At 45.0% G+C, this 16,506-nt stretch overlaps 1 pseudogene; it reads left to right on the top strand.

Moving 5' to 3' along the window:
* Nucleotides 1-1,071: 1,071 nt before the first annotated feature.
* LOC141940030 (uncharacterized) lies at nt 1,072-5,138 on the top strand (annotated as a pseudogene).
* Nucleotides 5,139-16,506: the final 11,368 nt, after the last annotated feature.

The raw sequence follows: 16,506 nt of genomic DNA, 5'->3' as shown, positions 1-16,506 counted from the left end.
TCTCATTGCTGGGAGGATGAAATCAGCCCGGAGCTAGAAAGGCTGCGGGTCCGCGCAGGGCCGGGGGATGAGGGGGACGTGCGGAGGCTGAAGGTGTCAATGGCCGACCCCCCCCTCGGTACAAGCACTGTGGGCATCTGGGCATGGGCACGTGGGGGAACACGGGGCGGGATATGAAATGAGCTCTGTGGTAACGTGCGAACTGCTGGTGGGGACTGGATAGAGGGGGCTGTGTGCTGCTTTCTGCTGTAATTTTTCACTTCACTTTATCGCCTTCCCAAGCTCTCGCCTGCTGAAGTTTTTCTCTTGCTTTCTCTCCCTCGCTGGCCGAGCTTTCTCACTTTCACCTGCCGAGCTTTTTCCCCATCTCCTGCACCGGAACCTAGCCAGATGCCGCTAGACTCGTGGTGGTGGTAACTGCTCTTGCTGCATCTCTTTTGTTGCTTGCTTAGGTATTCTGACTTTTCCTTTCTTCTTCCTTCTGTCCTGTCGCTCTTATCTGTTATTTCATGAAAGAAAGCTTACAAGGTTTGTGCAGCATCTGACCTCATTTGCATCTTCATCTCGCTCTTGGGATCATTTAAGAACCATCCCCAATATTGGATGGGGACATTTTAAATTGGCGTCACAGACAGGATCCCCCAAAGTGAGAGTGCCCCACAGCCTTGCTGAAATTAAGTGGGAACCTCTGAGTATTGCAATCAGATGAGCCCTTGAAGTGTTGTATCCGTAAGACGACTACTCCGCCTGTTAGTGATTGTAAAAGTGTTTACTTCTCGGAGACGTAAGGAGTCGAACCCTGTGCTTTGTAACTTTACGTGCTGCCTCTCCGAGACGACCACTCCAATTTTTCGATTGAATAACATTAGGCGTTTACCTCTTAGGGACGTAAGGAGTAGAATACTGTGTAACTGAGGGGCTGTTGTTCTGCTTGGAAGAAAAATGAGTATTGCTTTAGAAAAATCCCCGAAAGAGGAAGAGACCTGCTGAGAGAGAAAAGGGGGAACTTGGATACTAAGGTGTGACCCTCTCAGGACGATAACCCCTTTTGTGTTAGGGAAAAGGAAAAGAATGGCCGCCCAGAAGGCAGCTGAGGCTTGTGACTCTGTGCCCTCACGGGTTGAAGGGATAGATAAATTACATGATCTTTTGAAGGCGCACCGATCTCGCCCCTCACTCCAGGGACAAGATTGGGTGAGAAACCACTGGTTTCAACCATAGAGTGTGGTGGATAGGATAAGAGTATTGCAGAAGGAATTTAAGGTTAGGAGAGGGAAAGGAAATCTATAATTTGTGCAGTGTTAGGAGTGAGTCTGGCAGCTGCGGTGGAAGAGAGAAAGCAGAAGTCTTGTCAAGCTGATACTGTAACAGACTCCCTGCAGATGGTCATACAGACTCTGCAAGAACAATTAAAAGAACGTAAACAATTGCTAGAGGAGGAAAGGAACCAAAATATAATCTTAAAGGAGGAATTGAGGAATCAACTTTTGAGGGAGGCGGATAGACTGGTGGAGGTAGAAGTGAAGCTTTCAGAGAAGGGGATGCAGCAAATTTACCCCCAAGGAGATTTGCAGAAGGCAAAAGAAAACGTAGAAAGCACCCCCCATATGTATCCGCTGGTTAAAACAGAGTACGTGTATGAGGACAATAGCGCTAACCATCCTCAGGTTATCACCAAAGAGGTCCCATTTACAGCAACTGAATTAGCAAAGTTGAGAAAAGATTTTGCAAGGACTGCAAAGAAATTTGCGACACAGTATGTGTGGAGAGTGTCTCTGTTAGGAGGGGATGGAATCTTGCTGTCAGAAGAAGAAGCAGAAGGATATTGGGGCCCGGTTGTGTTTCTAACTACCAGTGGTTGCTGAGCCCCAAGGTCATGGATTCAGAGAGCTGCGTATTGGGCCAGAGGGCTGAACCCCTTGGAGAGGGGCGATCCCCTCGCCATAGCAGGTATGGTGGATCAGTTAGTGGAAAGTGTGCAGCAGGCAGTGTGTCTCCAGATGATGTATTATCGGGAGTGCAAACCCAAGCAGGGCTCCCCAGTGATGATGCCTGTGGACCCAGAAAGGATGGCTCCCCTGATACGGGGACTTCCCGACTCCCTGAAACCCACTGAGGTTCAGCTACCTGATTCAAAACACCCCCAACGGAGAAAGAATTACGGCCGCTCTGGAGGGGATAGTGACCCCTGACCATCAGCGGCGAGGGAGAAAAGTATGGACATGGGGAGAGATAGCCCAGGAATTGATCAATTTTGGGAGAAAATATGGCCCCGTTGGTGGATTTTCCCAAAGGACTGAAACCAGGGTCATACGGGCTGCAGAGCAAGTTAGTGGGCGACAACCACCCATGAGGAAGGGCCAAGGCTTGGAGTCACCCCGAGGTCAGAATTCTGGGAGAGAGAGGCCCCTAACTCGACAGGGACTGTGGCAGCCAGGGCTTCATGAAGGCATTCCCAGGGACCTGGTGGACGGACTCCCGACCCAAAAATTATAACAACTTGTGCAAAAATGGTCAGGGCAGAGGACAAACGGCTTGTTAAAGCGCTTCCTTAAGCCACACAAATCAGGTTGGGCTGAGCAGCTACGTGATGCAGTGACCAGTGTTAACAATCGCTGGGGAGAAAATGGATGCCCAAAGATCACAGCATTCTGCCCAAACGCTCCAACCATCAAACACAACTGCTTTGCTGCCCCAATAAGGGTAAACCAGCTTCTGCTGCAACCTGAACTTGGAGGGAGGATGTCTTGTGACGCCAAAGGCAAATGTTTTAAGCACAGAAGAAAATCCTTGCTGAAGTCTTTTGTGTTAAGGGCAGCTTTTTGAGCTGCTGCTGGTGGAACTTGTCTGTGACCAAGTCTAGTGCTGTCCAGGTCTGTTAACTGCTTGTTTAGTTGAGGAACAGGTTGCCCAAAACCACGCCCAAGCCTCTCTGACCACAGGGAAGCTGGACAAGTCCAGTTGCAATCAAGGCACAGAGTTTTTGGTACAAGTATGGCAAGTGGTGTTTTCGGGGTGATCTTAATCTTGCAGCTTGAGCCTTGTGTCTGTTTGCTGGACATGCAGGTATATGTCCTGTGAACCGCGACAGCATAGACTACATCTTGTCCAAGAACGGCAGTGGCAACGCCATCATCATCGTGGTCGGAGGGGCAGCGGAGTCCCTGAACTGCACCCCAGGGAAGAACTCTGTGACACTGAGACACCGGAAAGGATTTGTGAAACTGGCTCTACGGCACGGGTAAGAGACAGCCTCAGTACTAGAGCAGTGCTGCTAACACAGGAAAGGTGCTCTCCTCCCCTGAAGCAGCTGATGTCTTGGATGGATTCTCCCTTCTGCAGCCTTGCTGTGTAGTGTGGATGTATGCCCAGAGCACCAGCGACAGGGGCCTGTCCTCTGGCTTCTGCCCCTGAGCAGGGGACAGGGTAGGAAGGTGCCCAGGAGAGGCAGGTGTCGATCACCTGCATGGGGCATCCCCTGTGCAGCCCGTGATCTCCAGGGATGCTGTGTGTCTGAAATGGGATGTCCACCAAAATCAGAGATGAGAATAGAGGGAAGCATGTTCATGGCCTGACTGAGTAGCGTTTCATGGGCCCGTGGCCAGTACGGTTCTCTTGCATGCCTTAAAGTGTCTGCTAGATCGTGTCAAGTTTGGCTGACTGATGTCAGTACTGTGTGCTGAAAACAAAGCTCTGGCAAATGTGCAGCCTGCAAGAGTCCAGGGCAGCGAGTGTGATGCTGTAGTATTGACTGCAGACCAGGGATGCGGGGTGCTAACATCTTCCCATCTTTCTAGAGCGGACTTGGTTCCTGTCTACTCCTTTGGTGAGAATGAAGTGTACGAGCAGGTGATCTTCGAGGAGGGTTCCTGGGGAAGATGGGTTCAGAAGAAGTTTCAGAAGCACATTGGCTTTGCTCCATGTATCTTTCATGGCCGTGGCCTCTTCTCCTCCAACAGCTGGGGGCTGTTACCTTACTCCAAGCCCATCACTACTGTTGGTAAGGTCTTGGTATAAACACGCTGGGTGCTTCTCTAGGTAGTGGCATACTTGAGCCTATGCCATAGCCCTGCTCTAGCTTGGTCTTGGAGTCTTGACTGTAAAACTCTGTTTTCCCTTCTATATAAAACCTTCTAGCACAGCTGAGACTGAGCTGGAATAGTTTCCATGGGCCACAAGCCTCTGATCATGCTCTACTGCCAGCCAGTTTTGCAAGTGAGCTCTATGGAGGAAAAAGTGCTGTAGCTGCTCCCTTCTCTGGTCTTGGATGGCTAAGTGAGAGGCAGCAGGCCCCTCCACACTCCTAGGACTGGTAGTGTGGTGCTGTCTGACAGCTGAATCTTAAAGCCACCGCTAAAATTTCCCTTTAAGTCTTTCCAACCCAAAGCAGCAAGGCTTTGAGGGAGAGAAAAAAAAAATGCTGCTTTTGCTTTGTCAGTGTGTGCAGGGGAATACACTAGAAGTGCAGCTTTTAGTCTTGGTTCCTGTTAAGCGAGGAGGGGTTTATCACTCTGTAAACAGAAGCAAGTGGGACTTCCCAACCCCCTTGCACAGTAGAGGCTCTGCACTGCTGGCATTTGTGTAGCTAAACCGGATCTGAGTGTTGCTGCAGATGGGATGAGGGTCCTGGTGGTGGGACAGTTTTGCTTCAGAGCCCAGCAAAACTGGGAGGAATGAGGCAAACCTGCTATAATGGCAAGCTGTGCTATGCCGGGGTGGATGTGCTGAACTGCCTGTGGCCATGGAGGATAAATCTCCAGGCTGTACTGGAGCGTTCACCCTAAGATGTGGATCTTTCCCTCTTTTTATCAGTTGGGGAGCCCATCACCATCCCTAAAATCGATAACCCGTCCCAGAGGGAAGTGGACTTCTACCACAGCATATACGTGGACTCCCTGATCAAACTGTTCGACAAGTATAAGAGCAAATTTGGCCTGCCAGAGACTGAGGTCTTGGAAGTCAACTGAAGGGACTGGCTCAGCAGCACCTCCTTCTCTCGGAATCAGCTCATCTTCTCCAGGAGTCCAAGCTGTCATCGTGTACTTGAAAGCATGTGTGGGTGTATGTGTCTCTCCAAGAAAGTGTTTAAAGTATTGCTAGACCACTTTTAAAAATAAAAGGCTTTATTTTGGATAAAACCCGTTACAAATGTCTTTCTATCCAAAAAAGCACAACTCCCCGTTGCCTGAGCTTTTTCCCTGTCACCTGCACCGGAACCGGATCAGCCAGACACCGCTAGACTTGTGGTGGTGGTAACTGCTCTTGCTGCATCTCTTTTGTTTGCTTGCTTAGGTATCCTGACTTTTCCTTTCTTCTTCCTTCTGTCCTGTCGCTCTTATCTGTTGTTTCATGAAATAAAGCTTACAAGGTTTGTGCGGCATCTGACCTCATTTGCGTCTTCATCTCGCTCTTGGGATCGTTTAAGAACCCTCCATGATGTTGGATGGGGACAGCCTGATAAAGCTGTTCTTGCAGTCCGTTTTGAGAAATGGTCATCTTTGCTTGCCTGTGGCCCTGTCTTCCCTTTAGCTCAGCAACCTCCCCTTCCTCTGCTGTTGTTTAGCTTCATATAAGTGCATTTGGACATCTCTAGTGCTTTAAGACCTCCCCATCCTCCTAACTTTTCTCATTATACCTGCAAGAGTCCTGATAAATCTGTCCTTTTCTCTGCACTGGGCTGTATCAACCTTTTCAGGATTCAGTCTTCCTGCATTCTTTTATTTGCCCCTTTCTGACAGATGCATTTCTCTTCCCTTCCTGCTGGCATTTGTCTCACAAATTTGCCTGCTAAAAACAAGGAAAGTAGTTTGGGGTCTTTCGACCTGTTCTTGTACCTGTTTGTGCCCCCTTACAGGCTGGAAGAGGGGACTTTCTACTGTCGCCTCCTCTTCCTGATGTATTTACATAGTTTCTGTCCTATTTTGTCCTCTTTGCCTCAAATCAGAGCTCTCCCTTTGGCAAACAGAACTGGAACAAAAGGGTAAATGACTAAATTTATGGAAAAAGCAGGCCACCTGCGATGATTTATTCCTTCCTCGACTGCCAGCCATAGGGCATCCTGAGCATGTTGCATAGGTTTACTTGCTGCTTTTTCTCTCTCTGTGAAGCAGGGCAGCAGTATTTTCTCTAGCATCAGCATGTCGTGAGGTGAGATGTCACCTGCTTGCTTTAAGGCCCTCGTTAATTAAAGTAGTATAAGCAGAATAATGCCATTTGTAGTGCGTACACAGCTTTTTTTGATTCAGTCTGGAAGCAGAGCAGGGTCGAACGAAAGAAATGGAAAAAAAAATAAGAGGACATGCTGCCCTCGTGAGGTGCCTGTCAGTAACTCCATGATAAGAATTAAAAAAAAAAAAAAAAAGTGTTTTTGGGGAAATGCCAGGTAGCAATGCCGAGAAACCGCTAACCCAGACTGGAGCGACCTTGTAGGAGGAAGAGGCACAGAGCAGAAATGGATGCATTACCCTCTGGATAAATATTTTGTCAGTTTAGCCCAAGCAGCAGTACCACATGGAATAACAAATTAATTTCTACAGTGCAAGTCCTTCTAAGCTTCATGCTGTAAAATGATCGTCAGGAAAACGGTGCTATTTGGCAACAGCTCAGTCAAATGAAGTTTTTCCTTCTGAAGGAAAATACACACCATCAGAAAAATGGGCAATTTCTTGCCTACTTCTTCCAGGGGTTCAAGGGACCACCTTTTGCAGCTGAAAAGGTGGGAAGAAAAATACCAACGTGGAGCTTTTTCTACTCTGCTCTGTGGCTATCTTCTGGGCTGCAGGACTTAGGGGTGAGGATGTTTTAACAGGTTATAAAAGGCTGTAAGAGAAGTCTGGAAGGAATTTGAAGTCTGTCCATGGTCTGATCATTCACCAGTTCCCTGTTTCTCTCAGATCTGATCTACCCTTGCTAGCTGATAACACATTGGGAGTTTTTACCGAAATAGTTCCTGGCTTTGCTCTACACTTTCTGTTGTGATTTGATTGAGGTTACAGAGTGCAGGATGGCCCTCCTGTTGTGTTTGACCAAGCCAAATATTAGCTTCTCTGCCAAGATCTCATATTCCCATTGTGTGGCATCCCAAAATGACTCTTACTGTGGATTCCTTAATACAAACATTGCTGCCTAATAACCTTCTCCAAGTTTGGCATCAGAAAGAGCTGGACTGACATTTATTTCTATTCTCCCACCCTGAGAGCATGAGTTCTGGGGAAACTACCTCAGTTCTCCAAATATTAAGTTCTCTGACTAGAGTTTGCCATAGACACCGATAGCTGCCGTCCAGCTGTTGCCCATTTTCTCTACCGTCAGATGAGCTTTTCCACCTCAAGCCTATAAAGCCAACAGAGCATGAAGACATCGACCACCATCCTGATCACAGGTTTACCCCTGACTGCTCTGCTAAATATCTTGAGACACGTCTTGTTCAATGAACTGACAGGAGGGTTAGGGAGTAGCATATAGCTCTCCTGTATGACCAGTTGGAGGTAGTGGATGGCAGATATCTTATCCAAATAGGTTGTATAGCAGCAGCAACCATAGTACCCATCCATTCTCCCTCCTTGTCACATCAGAGGGCCTGGATGTCCCTTCCAACAAATTCTTTCTAAATGGATGTACAGCTTTCATCGGTGAAGAGTCAGTCAAAATGTTATGACCTACAAACGACACCTAATAAGTCAAAGATCAAGGAAGTCTTGACTGTTTGGTATAATGCTGCTATATTGTCCTGGAGGCGCCTATAGCTGATGAGAGTACAACGTTGTGGTACAAATGCTGTCCTGGCGAGGCTTCCCAGCCAATGTGTATATTGATTTTATTTTCTCCTTACGTATGCTTAGATTTCATATTCATTAATGGATCTTCCTGCAGAGGCTTTCCATTCAAAGGGCCCTAAAGAACTCTATAAATATTCCATAGAATGATTTATTTTGCCTATTGGTGAAATGCAACCACTTCTGGGGTGGAAAGCACAACCATTACACATCAGATTAAGTGAGGAAATCACAATACCACCTCTGCAAGATGAAAATGCAGATGCAGTAAAGGGTGGGACATTAAGTCAAGCAGAATTCAGAGATAAATTTCCTTCAGGGACTTCTGGCAATGTGACAGGGGATATTTCATGGCCATACCTATACAGCGGCTTTGGATTTTTGCATCTTGCTTGGAAGACAGTCCTTTCAGCATCTTGCAGACCCAGTGCTTATTCAGTGGTGAACCACCAGCCTTTGGCCTTGATACACGGTCCACTGAAAGGAGAAAACATCTTCTGGTTGATTTACATGGGCTTTCAATGTAATATCCAGCGAGAGTGAGTGACTGGTGATGACCACGTTGAGGTGGGTGGGTGTGGTGGACCCCATGTGCTAAATGGTCACTGAGCTGCTTTGGTGTGGATGGTCCTGGGCAGACTCAGTGTCTTGTGAGCAAGCAGAAAGCTGTAACTGATTACATTTTTCTGACATAAAAGATGCTTCGGTGGCTGATCTGAGGTTGTAGAATTACTTTCAGAGCAAAGGAGTTGCTTGTTGTCAGTTCCTTCTCCAGAGCAATGGCTTGTCTTCCTTTGAAGTTAGATACACTGAAACTTTATGTTAAAAAATAATGATCCCAAGGGAAAACAACATTTGAGCTAGTTCTGTGCCATACACTTAGGCTATCAGAGGCTAACACTTCAGCTCAGTGTATGATCTTATAACAGATTTTCTAAATTTTTTTCCAACTTCTATAATTAAAAAAATACAACACGGAAGATGTAGACATGTTACTGACAGTCCAAGAAGCAACATCAACGGCAGAGAAAGCAGAGAAAGAGAGATTCAGTACACCCCTAAGACAGTCCCCAGAAAGATCAACACTGTGTTACAAAAACTCAGGCCTGTAACAATTATATCTGGAGTAATCCCAAAGCAAACAGTTTGGTGATGTAGCCTTCTCCTATAACCAACTGAAAACTCTGGGAAAAAAAACTTGGAAAATACAGTTCCTTATCCCAAGCTGATTAATCCTCCTTTTTTTTTCCTCCTCTGCCTTTTAGCTCAGGACATGTTAATTGTCTGTATAGTCAAATAAATTGGTTCAGCCGCCTCTGTTCACTTACAAAGCATGTTCAGTAATCATGTATATTTACAGCATCTTCCGTTCTAGAGCACATTTAATGACTTGGGGTTTTGGTTTTATATCTGATCTGAAACATTTTCCCAACTATTGCAACAGCAATTCAGAGGGCAAAAGAGCACCTTGCCACTTTAATCAGGATGCAAGCACTCCCTCACTCGAAGCTCATCTATAGTCCCCACAAAGCCAAAACCTCCCGTGTTTAATGCAGACATGACCCTGAGTAAGCACACTGCGGGCTCATGGCTTTAGTCCCAAAGGTCATTTCCAGGAGGCCTTTTAAAACATCCTCATTCCAAACTATCTTGGCCTGATTCTGCCTCGCTTATGAAACCTGGGAAGATCACAGCACGACCTCGCGTGGCAGCAGTTCTCATTTACCGCACTCAAAACATAATGCATCGAGAAATAGCTCATGTTGTTTCCAAACCGAAAAGCTTTTGTGAGGTTCTTTGAACATTTATTGAACTTGTTAAACTTTTTCCTGGTAAAAGCTTTTCTTTATGGCCACAGTGATGAGGTAATAACATCCTTCTGAAGGCAGTTTTTACAACCCCCTGCCACTTGACCCCCCTCCAGTTCTTTTGGACAATAAGTTTTTGTTTGCATTTTTCAACAGGCTAATTCAAACAACTTCTAAACTAATTGGCAACCCTCTCGTAGAAGTAAACATGCTGAAATATCTTTTCCAAATAAAAAAATCCAGGTTCACATACTCAGGTTACACTATAACCAGTGGGTGAGATTCCTGTAGCAAAACTGAGTGAAATTTCCCTGAAGTTTGCCAGTATCTTAGATCCAGGAATTCATCATTCCCTGAAAATAAGGCAAGTAACAATAGATTTTTAAGGCAGCAGGAAAAAAAAAAAAGGGATTTGCTATTAAAGAAAAACTTTCTAGGATAATTAAGAAGGTTGGAACAGACTGACTCCATCACAGGTTGGTGAGAAAAGGTTTAGAAAAAGTGGGTCTGAGCTAATTCAGGTACAGTATTCATCGCTGAGCAGAGTTGCATCATGGTGTCTTGACCATTTGGCAAACCTCATCCCAAGCCAGCATGACTTGATAAGGGTTTTTTTTTTGTAAACCCTCACCATAAGCTTGATCAAAAATCCACCAAAGATGCTGTAATCTGTTGACTTCAGTGGATTTGAGATCAGCCTGGTTGGATGACTCCAGTCTACCAACACGTTTCTCAAGCTACCCAGAAAAACCAGCAAAACAAACAACACCCTTCCCCCCAGACCACAATGTTTCCGTATATTGAAGGCTTTAGAGAAATAATACACACGTGGTTTTAAAGCAATATGGTTTAAAGCAATAAGCGTTTTCACAGAAGCCAGGTTTGTTTTGTGGGCTGTTACTCCATATTTTGCAATTGAGCTGTGAAGACACTGACAGGAGAAGAGCCCACGTGCCAAACGTGAAAGTCCATGCAGCAAAAAGACACTCGGTGCCTAAAGAAATTACCAAAATTGCCAATGACTTCTTGTACAGCCTAGTCGTTATGGGAGTAAAGCTGGTTTGTAAAGGTTGATATGGGGATGACCTTGCTCTGAGACAGTGCTGTTCTTCTCCTTCACGACTGTATCTCATTTAAAATATATTTTGTTTCCCTATCACATTTAAAATACATATTTAAAATAAAGATTTGAGTCCAAGAAGGAAGTTTTTTCCATGAAAATAATAGCTCTTCCTAGCACCAGGATAATAATAGATGTTCTAAGCATCATTTGCACTCCAAAGCACCGGGAATCCCCTTCCGTGTCCTCCGTTGTGAGCTGACTTGAAGATGTCTTCTACTGAAAGGGGATCTCCTCTGTGCACATAATGTGACCAGAACCACTTGATGATGTGTCAAAAACACGATGAAGTCTCTCTATTTGAGGTAAGGTTTATCTATATTGGGACACGCAGGAAACTTATGATATATTAATGAAATCAAATAACAAAATCATTTATGCAGCTGACAGCAATGGTGAAGTGCAAAATATGGCCAATTTACTTTCAAATTAATAAACCTCCCTTGGAGTCTAATGTGGTATAACTTGAGCACATGTTTTCAACATTTTTTGGAACATCTTCATGAGACCATTACTTTTATAGCACCAGCTGATACCTTAATGGCTCTTCAGCTGATGCTCACAGATTTATATTGCTATTAAGTCAAAACCAAGGGCCTTCATAGAAAAAAAGATCTGACTTTTATTGTGCTTTTCACTGTGAGCCTCTGATATATTGCATAGGGATGACTAGAAAGTCTTAGGCAGCTGCAAGTGTCTTACAGCAGTTTAAAAGAAACTCTGGGGATAGAGCAAACATATTCACCTGCACCTAGAAATACAGACACTCAGAAATACCTTGGACATAAAAGGGTCCAGGGTTTAGCACCCGCAAACCCAGTCTCTTATGTTAAGTCGCTGTTGCTTGATCTTGATCTCTCCAAAGGCAAAGCTAAACAAACTCTTTTAACCCCACATCTGTTACTGTAAATTACATTATTTAATAGGCATTCAGTGGTAAAACTTTTTCCTCTTCTTTAAATAGCTCACAAACTTGAAGTATTTTGCTCTGCGCTTGGAATCCTTCCATCCATCAGTGAAGTACGTTTGCTCATTTGAGTGATTTTTCAATGATCTCATACCCCAATAAGGAGCATATTTGACCCAATCTGTGGCAGAAGTAGGAATTACCACTAGCCACAAAATCATTGCTTCCTTTCCCAAAGCTTCTAGCATGCCAGAACTTGCAGTAAAGTCTATTAAATAATCTCCATAATGACCTGCCAGCAGCATCTCTCCACCACATGTCATTTGAAAGGACACTAGCCCATGTGTCTCAAATTCAGTGCCACCAAGCAAAAAGAGCACTGATACAGTAGTGCTTCAAGAAATGGCACTTAAATTTTCAAACAGCATTTCTGACAATTCCTGAGTGGTATTTCATTCAGCTTTCTCCAGAGATTTTTCAAAAATATGCTTTATTCTTCAAGACTGTTTAATTTGTTAAAACTGCATTTTGAAATTCTGTTAATAATAATTTTAGTTATTTTCTGGCTTTGCTTTCCACAAAAAGTGCTCAGAAGAAACTGCTACTGGATTTCCATAAGGTCAAAATGAGGAGCTGCTGGTGTGAGTTTAGATCACATGTGAACACAAGACATGCTCAGTAATCAAATGATGTTTTTGAAAACTTTTTTTTCCTGTTTGCCTGTTGGATTCACTTGAAGAAAACTGAAGATCATAGAATCTTAGAATCACAGAATGATTTGGCTTAGAAGGGACCTTAAAGATCATCTAGTTCCAATCTCCCTGCCATGGGCAGGGCCACCTTCCACTAGCCCAGGTTGCCCAAAGCCCCGTCCAACCCGGCCTTGAACCCTTCCAGGGAGGGGGCAGCCACAGCTTCTCTGGGCAACCTGTGCCAGGGCCTCACCACCCTCACAGGGAAGAATTTCTTCCTTACATCTAATCTAAATCTCCCCTCTTTCAGTTTAAAACCATTACCCCTCATCCTATCCTATCCCTCCCCTCTGATCAAGAGTCCCTCCCCGCTTTCCTGTAGCCCCTTTCAGTCCTGGGAGGCCACTCTGAGGTCTCCCCGGAGCCTTCTCTTCTCCAGCTGAACCCCCCAACTCTCTCAGCCTGTCCTCACAGGGGGGTGCTCCAGCCCCCCGAGCATCTTCATGGCCTCCTCTGGCCCCGCTCGAGCAGGTCCGTGTCCTTCTGCTGTTGGTGCCCCCAGAGCTGGACCCAGCACTGCAGGGGGGTCTCCCGAGAGTGGAGCAGAGGGGGAGAATCCCCCCCTCGCCCTGCTGCCCACACTGCTCTGGGTGCAGCCCAGCACACGGGTGGCTTTCTGGGCTGCCAGCACACGTTGCTGGCTCACAGGCAGTTTTCCACCCCCCAACCCCCCCAAGTCCTTCTCCTTGGGGCTGCTCTCCAGCCACTCCTCGCCCAGCCTGGATTTGTGCCTGGGATTGCCCCGACCCATGGGCAGGACCTTGCCCTTGGCCTTGTTGACCTCCATGAGGTTCAGAGGGTCCCCCCTCTCCAGCCTGCCCAGGTCCCTCAGGTTGGATCCCTTCCCACTGGAGTATTAACCACACTAGTCAGTTTGGGTAGAGGGGCAGGGCGTGGAGGTAGGAGCGCTGCATGCATCCATGCACTTGCTGCAGCCCCAGGAATTTTATCTTTTATGATAATCAACTGCAGGAAAATCCACTGGGACGTAATAAAAGTCATGCTGTGATCTTCAAAACGATGCAGACGATAACACTGGCCTTTTTATGTGGTTAAAAAATTCAAATGACAACTTACTAGGGCATCAGTAAATTACATAGGGTCCTACATAATGCCACGTATAGAGCTGAGATAGGCAGTACTGCTCCAGCATTACTGCTCTGACTGACTGTTCATAAACCAGGGATGAAAGAAGCCACAGTTCTCCCTGACTGCAGCTTGCAAATACTCTGGTTAAAATAATCCACCAATCCTTATTAAATTAACTCATTATTTTAAGCCCAAAAGGGATATTTATTTTGCTCGAATTCAGGCACAATCTGGGTTATTAAATGATTCTCATTATGCTGAATGGTCACTGTGGTGAACTATGCAAGGGATGGAATTAACCTCTCAAAGCTGATGAAAATCAAATGTAAAACTGAAACCTTATCCCTAGAAACTCCTCATTTTATAATGCTCCTTGTCACGCTAAGACAGCAAAAAGCAAAGATAAGTCTGAAATTTAGAATATGAGGCTAAAACCTTACCTAGCATGAGCTGGAAATCTGCAGGGACTTCTTTGGAGCTGTATCAGTTCCACTGCTACAAAATCATTAATAAATCAACATAGAATTTGGGGTCATATTTGAATTTTCCTCTGGGGGAAATTTTGTTTTTTAGGCCCTGAATTCTGGGTTAGAGCTCTCACTGTACATTAAGCAGCAAATTAAATGCAATCTCCATATATAGGGCATGCGAGCTGCTATGTTAAGTAATTCATCTGACTTTTCTAAACATCATTATTTTAAGAAAGTTTTGAGATAGTCATCTGCTCCTGGGGAAATGAAGAAAAATAGGAAAACCCTGCTACGGTAGTGTCATATGGACTTTAAATTCAACAAATCAGCATAAATTAGTCACAGAAAAGTCACGTATCATCCAAAGATTGATTTTTTTTTTAAAAAATCTTCTGATGTTTTGGGCAAACAAGCAGTGGCATCTTCACGCTGTTTCCATAAACTGTTTGTAGTGATTCATCTCAGGAATAACTGTTCTTACAACTGTGATCCTCTCTGATTTTATATATAATTCTGAGCTAGAATTAGTTTTGCTCACTGGAGGAAGCATATCTAAAGAGTTTCAAATTCAGAGAGCATTCCCAAATCTCTTGACGTTAAGATAATTTTTGTCATTCCAAATGCATTTTTCACACCTTGGGCACAAAACCTCCAAAATTTCATCTTAAAATGCAAGTTTTGATCCTCCAAGGTGAAGATGGAAAGTTCAAAAGGAAGGAGCACATGCATTGTAATGAACCAGAAACGACGAGGTGAATCAAACTGATATAGCAAGTCCAAAATTACTATATTTGAAACTCTTGATGTCCTGCATGCTTGAAAATAGCACATTTTGCTGTTGAAAACACTGAAATAGCAGAGGTTTTTTTCATGAGAAAAAAAAAATGAAGATGCACTGGTTTTCAGAAGATCTTCCAAAAAAAGGCCACTGTTTTGGAATAATTTTCCTGATCGGAGACAGTAACATCCAGAACTCAAACACAACTCCAGGCTCACGATGCCCAAAACGTAAGCTTGAGTTATTGAATTTATTGGGCACTCACGTGGAGAATCACACAACTTGGTAAAAAAAGCCCACATGGACATGTTACCATATGGTAAACCAGGGAATTACCGAGGGGAAAAGTGGCAGCTCCATTTTCAACTCCTAGGAATTACTTTGGAGAAAGGCAGACCATGGTGAATGGCTGCAAAGGAGGGTAAGGATTGAAGAGGATGAAGGAGAATGGAAGAGGATGACTTCTGTGAGGAGGGCAATCAAACTCCAGAAAACTTGACTTTCCACTCCACCTTTCACTGTTCTTCCTCTTTTGTTTTTTCAAATTTCTAATGAGTTCACCATTGAATACTCAAGACCAAAATGCATGCTGAAGACAACACCGGTACAATGCATGTCAACATAGCATGAATATTGCAAAACCATGAGTACTTGTTGCATTTAAGGTGATGAATAAATTTGGTAAGAGATAAATCCCCTTGCGTTCCAGCCGGTCCTCAGAGATTAGAGGGGCTAGGGGCTCTTAATAGGTATGCCAATGGGGGCCGTAACCATAGGTCTGACCCAGACACACACACCAGCCCATATGCTGCAAGTCTGGTTGCATTCAAGAGAAGCCGTCAGATTCACGAATAGTACGGTTTATTGTTATGCAACACCTACAGATTCTTTAAGATTGCCTACGATAAATGCACAAACTGCAGGTTGGCTCTAGAGCACTACACTAAAGAAAAGGATTGCAATCACCCACACACAGTTCCTGGGTAAACACTCGGTGTAGCCGAGGGAACCTTACCAAAAGGCATCCCTTGGGGGGGGGGCGAACACAAACCCATCGATCTGTCCCTCCAATTTGGTGTCGGATTATCATCCCTCCAAGTTAGCTACAAACTTGGGGTACTATTTATCTTAGTAGGTATGGTGAGTGGGTGGGACTGCAGTCAAGTCACCATCTTTTAAGTAACGACACAGTACTTTCCCTGGTACCAGGGGTGCAGATGGTTTTTTGGGGAAAAAAGGGAGGATGAGGAACAAGGTCAGCTCGATGCGAGGGGTGCAGCTGGGTTTTGTGAGAAAAAGGGAGGATGTGGAACAAGGCCGGCAGGCTATTGCAAAAATCATCCCTTGAGAGAAAAGGGTAGAGCAGGAGATAAATCTGTCCTTGAGACGAGTGAAAGAATGGGACCGTGTGGCCTAGACCCCGCTTCGCATCCCTGCTTGGCGCCACGACAAGCACAAATCACGGGGACCTCCATCCCGTCCTGTGTTTGCTCTGGGCACCCTGTGCCAAGGAAATGTGTGTTTTACAGATTTCTCACTGTTTTGCTTTTCTCACGCTTCCAACACCTAACACTTCCACCCCGTGACTACAGTCACACCCACACACTTGAATGTCGTCTCTAATTAAGGTCTTCAGGACCAGGGACCTCGATTGGGTTCTCCCCTTCTAAAGGGATATAGTTAGTTTGCTGAATCATTCTTATGTTAACAGTTTCATTATGGTTGATTAGCAACTTATTGCTATGCCTAAGACAACTATAAGCACAATGAACATTAATATATAGTGTATTAGATTTTGGATCCAACC

Source organism: Strix uralensis, chromosome 2 (genome assembly GCF_047716275.1).
Source record: "Strix uralensis isolate ZFMK-TIS-50842 chromosome 2, bStrUra1, whole genome shotgun sequence".
Classification (NCBI taxonomy): Eukaryota; Metazoa; Chordata; class Aves; order Strigiformes; family Strigidae; genus Strix; species Strix uralensis.
This window is presented reverse-complemented; position numbering and strand designations above follow the sequence as displayed.